Genomic DNA, 10,971 nt, shown 5'->3' on the forward strand with positions numbered 1-10,971 from the left:
TTGTCTCAAAGATCAAATAGCAGAGCTGGAGAAATAACAGCAATTTAGAGTACGGGGTGCTCTTCCAGAGGACCCAGATTTAATTCCCAGCACTCACATGATGGCTCACAGTCATCTTTCACTAGAGTTCCAGGAGATCCAAAGCCTTCCCGTGGCCTCTTTGGACACCAGGCATGCATGTGCACACAGACTTACATGCAGGCAAAACACCATATACATAAAATACACACAAAAAAGCAAAACAAGTTTCAAGACTCAGTACCATATATGCTTTCAAAGAATTATAATTTAGTGTTTTAGCCTGACCCTCTCCCATGCTTGGATTGTCTAATCCTCAGAGATAAGAATTGTTCTAGCCGGGTGGTGGTGGTGGTGGTGGTGGTGGTGGTGGTGGTGGTGGTGGTGGTGCACACCTTTAATCCCAGACTCGGGAGGCAGAGCCAGGCTGATCTCTGTGAGTTCAAGGCCAGCCTGGGCTACCAGGTGAGTTCCAGGAAAGGCACAAAGCTACACAGAGAAACCCTGTCTTAAAAAAAAAAAAAAAAAGAATTGTTCTGTAGCCTCTGCTTTATTTAAACAAATTAACAAAGGATCTAAAGGGTGATGTGAATTCTTTGAGATTTAATAACAAATCCAGTTTGTTTATAAGACCTGAACATTGGGCTCCTAACCTGGCAAGTCAAGTTGTCATCTTGAAGATGCTTTGGGTTGTGGATGTTGTACAAAGGACGTTACTCCTGGGCGAATCAGATGTACTAGGGATCATATCTTATCTCACAAGGTCATCAGAAGACAGCTAACTTTTTGAGCCTTACTTCCCTCATTCCTAAATCAGGGATAAAAACTAAAGCATGGTTTCTGGCTAGATGATATATTAAGCACCAGACACTCACTGTTCCTTCTTTTCTCCCGTGTCAGCTTTCCGGTGGCAGTCTTTGATGGTTGAAAAGCTCTTGCGGGAGGCGTAGGGTTTTGAAACCAGCACTTATTCTGTGTACTCCACTATATGAGTATAAAAGAAGAAAACAAAATAAGGTAACCCTTTCCTTGGTTTTTCTGCATTTTAGTCCTGTTTTAAAATACTTTTTGCCATCAGGCAGTGTGGCGCAGGCCTTTAATCCCAGCACTCGGAGGCAGAGACAGGAGGATCTCTGTGAGTTCCCGGAGAGCCAGGGCTCCACAGAGAGAGCCTGTCTTGAAAAAACAAAAAAACTTAATAACTAATACTTTTTGCCTTGGTTGTCATGTTTGGTCACAGCAATGGAAAAGTAACTAGTACAGTAGGCTTCCAAGACAGGACACTGGGAAATCTGCTTGTTTACAATGTCTTAACAAATAATGCTGGAGAAACTGAATACCCACATGCAAAAGAGTGGAGCTAGAGCTTTATACCAAGTACAAAAATAAAAGGAGTCCTAAACCTAAATATAAGGCCAATAGCACAAAGCATTTAGAAGAAAGCAGTAGTAAGTCTGTGACCATAGATTAGGTAAAGAGCACGTGTGGCAAATGTAAAATAGGAGTAAATTGGACTGTATCAGAATAAAAACCTTATATTCCAACGGATAACATCAATAAACAAACTAGAAGGACAGCCGGCACAGAGTGGGAGGAAATCTTGACAATCACACCTGATAGTGCATAGTAGCTAGAATATATAAAAACATTAAAACTCAGTCACGAAACCAACCTAATTTTAAAATAGCAAATGATAAAGTTACAAATAGTTTCCATCTTTTTTAGTCACTAGGGAACTGCAAGTCAAAACCACAATACATTCCCTTTTTCTATGTACAAGGATGACTTTATTCCAAGTGCTGGCAAAGACGGGGCAGCTAAAAACTTCATAGCTGATCATGGGAGTGTGAATGGCACAGCTATTTCTGTACAGCCGTCTGGGAGTTCATCATCAGAGTGTTAAACACAGATGCAGTCTGACTCAGCAATCATGTACCCGAAGAACTAAAAGTATATGAGTCTATACAAAAACTTGATACATGAATCTTCATGGTAATATTATCCTTTAGAGAATAATCATTTTGCAGCTCCTGATGAAATAAGAGTTAAGGATGATCTGTGTTAATGTTGATTGGGTGATAAATTTTCTGCATGGTGCTGAAATGTTGATTTACAGATTACTAGTTATTAAAATGGGAACTTGATCTTATATTTCACTATTTGGTCATAAACCACCATAACTCATCTATCAAACTTAAGTTACACATAGTGGAAGACCATGGAAGGAACTCCTTTTTTGCACAGGTTGGCAAATACCTGGATTGAACCAAGGAAGACCTTCTAAAGGATAGGAATTTGAAGAGTTAGACACCTGGAAAGCAACTGTAACAAAGTATGTAGTGGATGGCCATTGGCCAAACAGAACTGAATTATGCATTTCATTATTTTATACAAATATGCACACTAATAAAGGAATTACAGATTCAGCTCATAGGGTGACAACCATCTCATTTTAGAGTTTTTTTCAGTTTTAGCCCTGACAAACAGGAAAATGACAATAGGAACGCCACTTTGTTCCCCAGTATTAGCTGGTTCTGGAAAGAAGGAGTGCTGAATTGGATATGAGGGTTTTATTTTATTCTTTGGGGGTTTTATTTTATTTTGTTTTAGGAGATGATAGAAATGGTTCCCAAATAGATTGTGATGACAGTAATTGTATACTTCTAAATAGGCTGAAAAAGAATTTTCTCACAAAGTGATTGAATTGTATATTTCAATAAAGTTGATTTTTTAAAAGAAATATGTGAGGAAGTTTTTTTTATTACATTGGTCTAGAACATTTCATATCTAAGATACCAAAAAGTGATAGTATCTGACTGAAATGGAGTAAGGAATAGATAATATGTGTGAAAACACCAGTGAAAGCAAACTACTGATTCTCATTCTCTACTTTGTATCTCTCAGTAGTATGTTTTTGATAAAACACAAGGAATATCCACTCCATCCTTCCCCTTGGGATGATTAAATGTAACCTTGGGTAATATCAGAAATGGCTGAACCTGGGACCTCTTTCATCCCAGGCAAGCACTCTTATCACTGAGATGTGCACCAGTGTTCATCTGCTTTGTGTGTGTGTTGTATAGTTTTCCACATATTTATATATAACTTAATTTCTTCTTCGACAACTTCATACATGTAGATAACATATCTGGTTACTCTCCTCTCATCTCCTTCCTGTATTTGTTTAACCCCCACCTCTTTGTAGATCTTACATTCTTGTCTTTGCTTTGTCTTGTGACTCACTGAGCTTAACCAGGAATATCTATGTGGTCATAGGTTTCAAACTATCCATTGGAGCCTGGAGGGCTCAACTTGTGGGTATGTAACTGGAGAAGATAATTGCCCTTCCTCCAGAATCCACCCAGTTGTTCACCAGAAGTATGCTTGTGTGAATACTTCTCTATCCATGATTGACTAATGACAGGCCCAGTTTTATGAAGGCCCAGTAGAAGCAATTTCAATTACTGTGAGATGATTGCAATAGCTGTGTGATGCCCAGAAGGTAGCATTTTATAGGCCTTCTTCCTATCTTCCAGATCTTACATTCTTTCTGCCTTCTCTACTGTGATGTTCCTTGAGGCTCAGAAAAGGTGGTATGAATTTCCTGTTTTGGACTGAGTTCTCAGCCATCACTTACTACCCAGTGCCTTGAGCAGCCGTGAGTCTGCCTCAGTGCAGTTCATTGCCAGGCATCGTAGTGGTCTAAGGGTATAAACATAAAATAGTTAGAAGTCAGTTTGGTGCCATGTCACTTTAGCTAAATAGTAATTAAATTTCCTCTTAAAACCTAAAAGCTCATCAGCTGGTTTTTTGTTTGTTTGTTTTGGTTCTTATTTTGTTTTGACTAAGTTTACAATGCCAGGCATGAATTCCCTGCTGTAGACTGGGCCTCAAATCAAAGCAGAGAAGTTAACTACCGCTCTAACAGCTGTGCCAGTTTTGTTCTTGTGGTACTTCTTGCCTGACAAGTTAGTATAATAACTAGGGTTCACAGCTAGGTAGGGTCCATTGATGCTGTTTTTGCCCCAACAGCAGCCTACATTGCAACATTCAAGAGTCTTGGAACTTAACAATCCAAGTCACCTGAGTAACAGTGACTACAGGCCTACATCACCAAATCTGGCAGGGACCATATTTAAATAACAACTACAAATGTAATATATCCAATAACATACAACATTTCATTTGTGTTGTATCTTTTGGACTTCCCCTTGTGACCGCCAGCTCCCAAATAATTACACAGAGGCTATTATTAGTTATGAAAGCTTGACCTTAGCTTAGGTTTGTTTCTAGCTAGCTCTTACAACTTAAATACACCAGTTTCTATTAATCTATGTTTTCCCACATGTCTCTTTACCTCTCCTCTACTCTGTACATCTGACTTCATCAGTGTCTCTCTGGCATTTCCCACGAGCCTAGATTCCAAACCTGAGTTCCTCCCTCCCCAAAAGTTCTGCCTATTCTCTCTTGCCTACCTATTGGCTGTTCAGCTCTTTATTAAGCCAATCAGATGCCTTAAGCAGGCAAGGTAAAACATAGACATATCTTGATGCAGTGTAAACAAATATCCTGCAACACATTTGTATGAAATTTGGAATGTTCTTGTCTCTGTAGCTGCCTTTATATAATGTGTACCCCAAAATATTGTGCACCCTAATAAACTTATCTGGGGTCAGAGAAGAGAATAGCCACTAGATACAGAAGCTAGAAAATGGTGGCACTCATGCCTTCAATCCTAGCATTCCAGAGGCAGAAATCTGTCTGGATTTCTGTGAGTTCAAGGCCACATTGGAAACAGCCAGGCATGGTGACACACGCCTTTAATCCCAAGAAGTGAGCCTTAATCCCAGGAAGTGATGGCAGAAAGCAAAAAGGTATATAAGGTGTGAAAACCAGGAACTAGGCTGGTTAAGCTTTTAGGCTTTTAGCAGCAGTTCAGCTGATATCCATTTGGATGAGAATTCAGAGGCTTCCAGTCTGAGGAAACAGGATCAGGTGAGGAACTGGTAAGATGAGGTGGCTGTGGCTTGTTCTGCTTCTCTGATCTTTCAGCATTTACCACAATACCTGGCTCCAGGTTTGTTTTTATTAATAAGAACTTTTAAGATTCCTGCTACAATATAATGATTTTTTTTTCTTGGTAACATTGTCAGCTATATAACTTCATTTCCCTTGCCTATAGGAGAGATCACATGACCCAAACCAGTCAGTCAGAATTCCTCATTTGTTTGTCTACATTTATTGGCCCAGAGATAGGAACATAGTACAAAAACAATTCTATCAAAGATCCTTTTCTAGAACTATCAAAAAAGATTCAATCACCCACCCCCACCACCCAATGCCTTGCCCCATAGAATTAGTGACTATGAAACTTATCTCCTAGTCATAAATTTATGGCCATCTTTACTAGCAAATGAGAAAAGCACACAGAATCAAACCGGAAGAAACACATATTGTTAAGACATTATTTGAGCCTCTTGACCTGTCTCTAAATCCAGATACATTGTCAACTTTTCTATTAGATTTAGATTTTTTAGATTTAAAAAAAAATTATCCCAGTTTGATTTGGATCTCTATTACTTGAACCCAAACAAAGCTTGACTAAATTACTGTTTCCCTCTCTCTATTGACCGGTGAGAACAGCAGAGTCGAATTGGCAGTGTTTGTGTAGAAGGAAGCAGGAGTGAACGTTGCACAAGTGACTTGTCCCTTGTTCAATCTGTTCGTTCTTTTTTCACTTGTATTTCTGTCATATTTTATGTAGTTTTAAAAACTGTTTTAAGTCCCTTTATGATATGAAACTGAATAGAGTTTGTTCCTGTATTATCTCAAGTCTGTACTAGAACAAAACTTTGCTCAATCCTTTTCAAGATGCATCAGTGCCATAGAGAAGGCCATCTTCAGCTGCAGATTCTAGGATGGGCCTTTTAATGGAGGAACTTGTATCATTCAACATGCCAGAAAAGTTGCTTCTACCTCTGAAAGCACTTCTGAAAGTGGTCCTTTCTCTCACTATATGTTATATCTAGAGATGAGTCCTGAAGATACTCAGTCATCTTACACCTGTAAAGAGTAAAGTTGGGGGCTGGAGAGATGGCTCAGCAGTTAAGAGCACAAGCAGCTCTTCCAGAGGTCCTGAGTTCAATTCCCAGCAACCATGTGGTGGCTCACAACCATCTGTAATGGGATCCAACGCCCTCTTCTGTTGTGCAGGCATACATGCAAATAGAACACACATACACACACACACACACACACACACACACACACACACACATATAATACATTTAAAAAAAGCTTAAAATCAGAGAGAGGGGTATGAAATAGAATCACTGGAATTAATTCTGTGAACTATAATTTCTCAAGGTTTTAGTTATTTAGTTATATAAAACAATAAATTATTCAAGCCACTTTGATTTAGTCATAACCTTTGCAAGGGTCCTGAATTATTGGAAAAAAACAGATCCAAGTCTGGCTGTTGCTAAGGGTTGAGAAAACTAAAGCTATGTAGTGTCAATAATTTGCAAGAGATAGCTTATCTTTGGAAATGCAATCTTTCTAGTAAGGTAAGTCTCATGGCTGACTTGAGTTCAAAGGCCTTAAAAGTTCGATGGAGTTTGTTGAAGCCACTCTGAGTTTAAGTCTTCTTCTCAGAGAATGTACTTTATACTTGGGATTGCTCAGAATTCATGTTTCTCTGAAGGTAGGACACCATAAGTCATCATGTTTGCTAATTTTGTAACTCATTCTCAAGGCTCTAATCACAAGATACTGAGGAGGTAGTCCTTTTGTCTTTAGAGGCCACAGGGAAAACAATCTCTTAAATAAATGATAATATAGCACAGTTGTCTTTCATGTCAAAGTCATGATTTTATTTTATTGTTATGTGTTTTAATTTTATACATCAGCCATGGGTTCCCCTGTCCTCCCCCCTCCCGCCCCCACCCCCACCTTCTCCCCAGCCCCTCCCCTCCATTCCCATGTCCTCCAGGACCAAGACACCCCTGGGGATTCATTTAAACCTGGTGGATTCAGTATAGGCAAGTCCTGTCACTTCCTTCCAGACTGAGCAAAGTGTCCCTGTGTAAGCCCAAGGTTCCAAACAGCCAGCTCATGTAGATGTAACCAGCTTGTTCAATAAGAAACACAGAACCAATTGCAGAGTTAAAAACCACGAGGTCAGAGCAAGAGCAGAAAACCTTACCCTTCTCTGCTTCTGCTGTCCTTCCTCTCCGAAAGAGGGGAGCAAAGAGGGGAGGAGGGATGGTGAAAACACTGATGCCTAATCTAGTCACTGTGTTAAAGAAGCCACATGCACAGCAGGCACCCTCCCCGTGGTCCAAAATCCCGTGAAACTTCTTGTCAAGAATCATCTGTGATAATTTTCTTTCCACGTCGGCCTTGGAGAGTTTGATGAGGCTAGATATGTGTTCAATCTGTACTCGGAGGGTGGTGGGGGGAGGTTCAATGACCTGGATCAGATTCTGTTCCAGTAAATTATCATACAATTTGGCCAAGTGTGTGCTGATGATTGGGTCATCCCGGAGCTCTGCCCGGTAGTCTGTCAAGGCCTTTTCAAAATCTGCCAGTGATCTGTTTTTGCTAGCTTGAGCCACACATTTCAATGCTTCTGTCTGCCTCCCTGCATACCGAAGTGCAAGCTTTCCGCTCACCAAAGCCTGGACATCTTCTGGGGTGTTGAGCATGATTTTGCACAACAACATGTACTTCAGAGATGTGATAGCCTTGGGGCTATCAATGGAGTCATAACCTTCAAATGCCTCATAGAAATATGAGTAAGCAGTTTTCTAGTCCTTCTCCTCTGCTGCATGAATAATGCCTGACTGCATGTCCAAGGTAGCCTGCAATTTAGGGGGGCAGTAGATGGCATTGGCTGTGGTTCGAGCAGAGATTAAGGCAGCTCGGGCTTTCGGCAGATTACTCAAAGCATGGTATGTTTTGCTTTCTAAAAGCTGTACTTCCACCAAGAGGGCTTTATCATCCATCTCTTTCAACTCACGCAGCAAGTTCATGCACTAAGGACAGGTCCTGGTCCCACAGACTGGGTGCCTCCCAACCAGATCAAGCTATTCAATTTTCTCACTTATCCAGAGGGCCTGATCCATTTGGGGGCTCCTCAGCTTTTGGTTCATAGTTCATGTGCTTCCATTCGATTGGCTATTTGTCCCTGTGCTTTTTGCAATCTTGGATACAACAATTCACGCTCTTGCAGTCCCTCCTCTTTCTTGACAGTTGGACAACTGGAGCTCCACCTGGGGCCTGGCTGAGGATCTCTGCATCCACTTCCATCAGTTATTGGATGAGAGTTCCAAGATGACTGTTAGGGTGTTTAGTCATCTGATCACCAGACTAGGTCAGATCAGGCTTTCTCTCGACCATTGCCATCAGTCTACAGAGGATATATCATTGTGGATTTTTGGGGACCTCTCGAGCACTCTGCCTATTCCTGTTCTCATGTGGTCTTCATTTATCATGGTCTGTTATTCCTCGTTCTCCCTTTCTGTTTTTGATCCAGTTGGGATCTCCTGCTCCCCTAAGCTTTCTTTCCCTCAAATCTTGCCCTTCATTACTCCCACTGTCATCCAGGTTGTTCATGTAGATCGCATCCATTTCTCTGTCATTGGGTGATCCCTGTGTCTTTCCTAGGGTCCTGTTTTCTAGGTAGCCTCCCTGGAGTTGTGTAGCAGTCTAGTCATCTTTGTTTTACATCTAGTATCCTCCTATGAGTGAGTACATACCATATTTGTCCTTCAACCTCTGGAGGCTTCACAATCCCCGACCTCAAGCTCTACTATAGAGCTACTGTAATAAAAACAGCTTGGTACTGGCATAAAAACCAACATGTGGACCAATGGAATTGAATTGAAGACCCTGACATTAACCCACACACCTATGAACATATAATTTTTTGACAAAGAAGCCAAAAATGTACAATGGAAAAAAGAAAGCATCTTCAACAAATGGTGCTGGCATAACTGGATGTCAATGTGTAGAAGGCTGCAAATAGATCCATATCTGTCACTGTGCACAAAACTTAAGTCCAAGTGGATTGTAGTAGGAATCTTAAAAGTTCTTATTAATGAAACCAAACCCGAGGCCAGTTATTGGGGTGATTGCTGGAAGATCAGAGAAGCAGAACAAGCCACAGTTTTCTCACCTCACCAGTTCCTCAGCTGGTCTTGTTTCCTCCGACTGCAAGCTTCTGAATCCTCATCCCAATGGCTCTCAACTGAACTGTGCTCGAAAGCCTGAATGCTTAACCAGCCGAATGCTTTACTCACTACATGCTTTTTTCTCCCCTAATTCCTGGTCCTCACGCCTTATGTACTTTTCTCTTTCTGCCCCCACTCCCTGGGATTAAAGGTTGTGTTTCTGGGATTAAAGGCGTGGGTTACCACGCTTAGCTGTTTCTAAAGTGGCCTTGAACTCAGAGATCCAGCTAGCTCTGCCTCCCAAGTGCTGGGATTAAAGGTGTGTACCACCACCGCCCAACTTCTGCTGTAGCTTACTCTTCCCATTTTCTAGCCACCAATTTTGGCTTTGTTCTAGTGGCTGTCTGTTCTCTGACCCCAGATATGTTTATTTCAGGGAACACACAATATTTTGGGGAACACAATACTACCACAGTGGATCAAAGACCTCAACATAAATCCAACTACTCTGAACCTGATAGAAGAGAAAGTAGGAAGTACTCTTGAACGCATTGGCACTGGAGATCACTTTCTAAATATAACACCAGTAGCACAGACACTGAGAGAAACAATCAATGAATGGGACCTGTTGAAACTGAGAAGCTTTTGTAGAGCAAAGGACACGGTCAACAAGACAAAGCGACAGCCTACAGAATGGGAAAAGGTCTTCACCAACCCCACATCTGACAGAGGGCTGATATCCAGACTATATAAAGAACTCAAGAAATTAGACATCAAAATGCCCAACAGTCCAATTAAGAAATGGGCTATAGAACTAAACAGAGAATTCTCCACAGAGGAAGTTCAAATGGCTGAAAGACATTTAAGGAATTGCTCAACATCCCTAATTATCTGGGAAATGCAAATCAAAACAACTCTGAGATACCACCTTACACCTGTCAGAGTGGCTAAGATCAAAAACACAGAAGACAGCTTATGCTGGAGAGGATGTGGAGCAAGGGGAACTCTCCTCCACTGCTGGTGGGAATGCAAGCTTGCACAGACACTTTGGAAATCAATATGGCACTTCCTTAGAAAATTGGGAATCCATCTCCCGCAAGACCCAGCTGTAGCACTCTTGGGCATATACCCAAGGAATGCTCAATCATACCAAAAGGGAATTTGCTCAGCTATGTTCATATCAGCATCGTTTGTAATAGCCAGAACCTGGAAACAACCTAGATGCCCTTCCACTGAAGAATGGATAAAGAAAATATGGTACATATACACAATGGAGTACTACTCAGCAGAGAAAAACAACGACATCATGAGATTTGCAGGCAAATGGATGGATCTAGAAAAAATCATCCTGATTGAGGTAACCCAGACTCAAAGTTATGATTTTGAGAACATTTTTTAGCCCGAATTTGTATGCCCATACTATACCTGCTGCTCTTTAGATGCGTCCTCCATAGTAAAAGATTTAAAAATTAAATTATAAATTTTAAGGTATTGTTTAAATAAAATATGGGCCTCATTTCAAATTCCTTAAAATTACTGATTGATAGACCTTCAAAAGTGTCTTCAAACAAATAAAAGCTAACTACTAACAAAAGTACTTGCAGATTTTCTACATATATGAATGGGTATATATAAACACAAGTATTTTATAGTCTTGGCAGTAGGCTTAAAGATATTTGTCTAGCAAATTTTCTTGAGCCCCATAATTTGGCCATTTTCATGTTGTCAATTTGCATTACTGTCTATAATAATTCATCATCACTTATAAGAATGCATTTGA

At 40.6% G+C, this 10,971-nt stretch overlaps 1 pseudogene; it reads right to left on the bottom strand.

Moving 5' to 3' along the window:
* Positions 1-3,697: 3,697 nt before the first annotated feature.
* LOC118578305 lies at positions 3,698-8,051 on the bottom strand (annotated as a pseudogene).
* Between the last annotated feature and the right edge of the window lie 2,920 nt (positions 8,052-10,971).

Source organism: Onychomys torridus, chromosome 1 (genome assembly GCF_903995425.1).
Source record: "Onychomys torridus chromosome 1, mOncTor1.1, whole genome shotgun sequence".
Classification (NCBI taxonomy): Eukaryota; Metazoa; Chordata; class Mammalia; order Rodentia; family Cricetidae; genus Onychomys; species Onychomys torridus.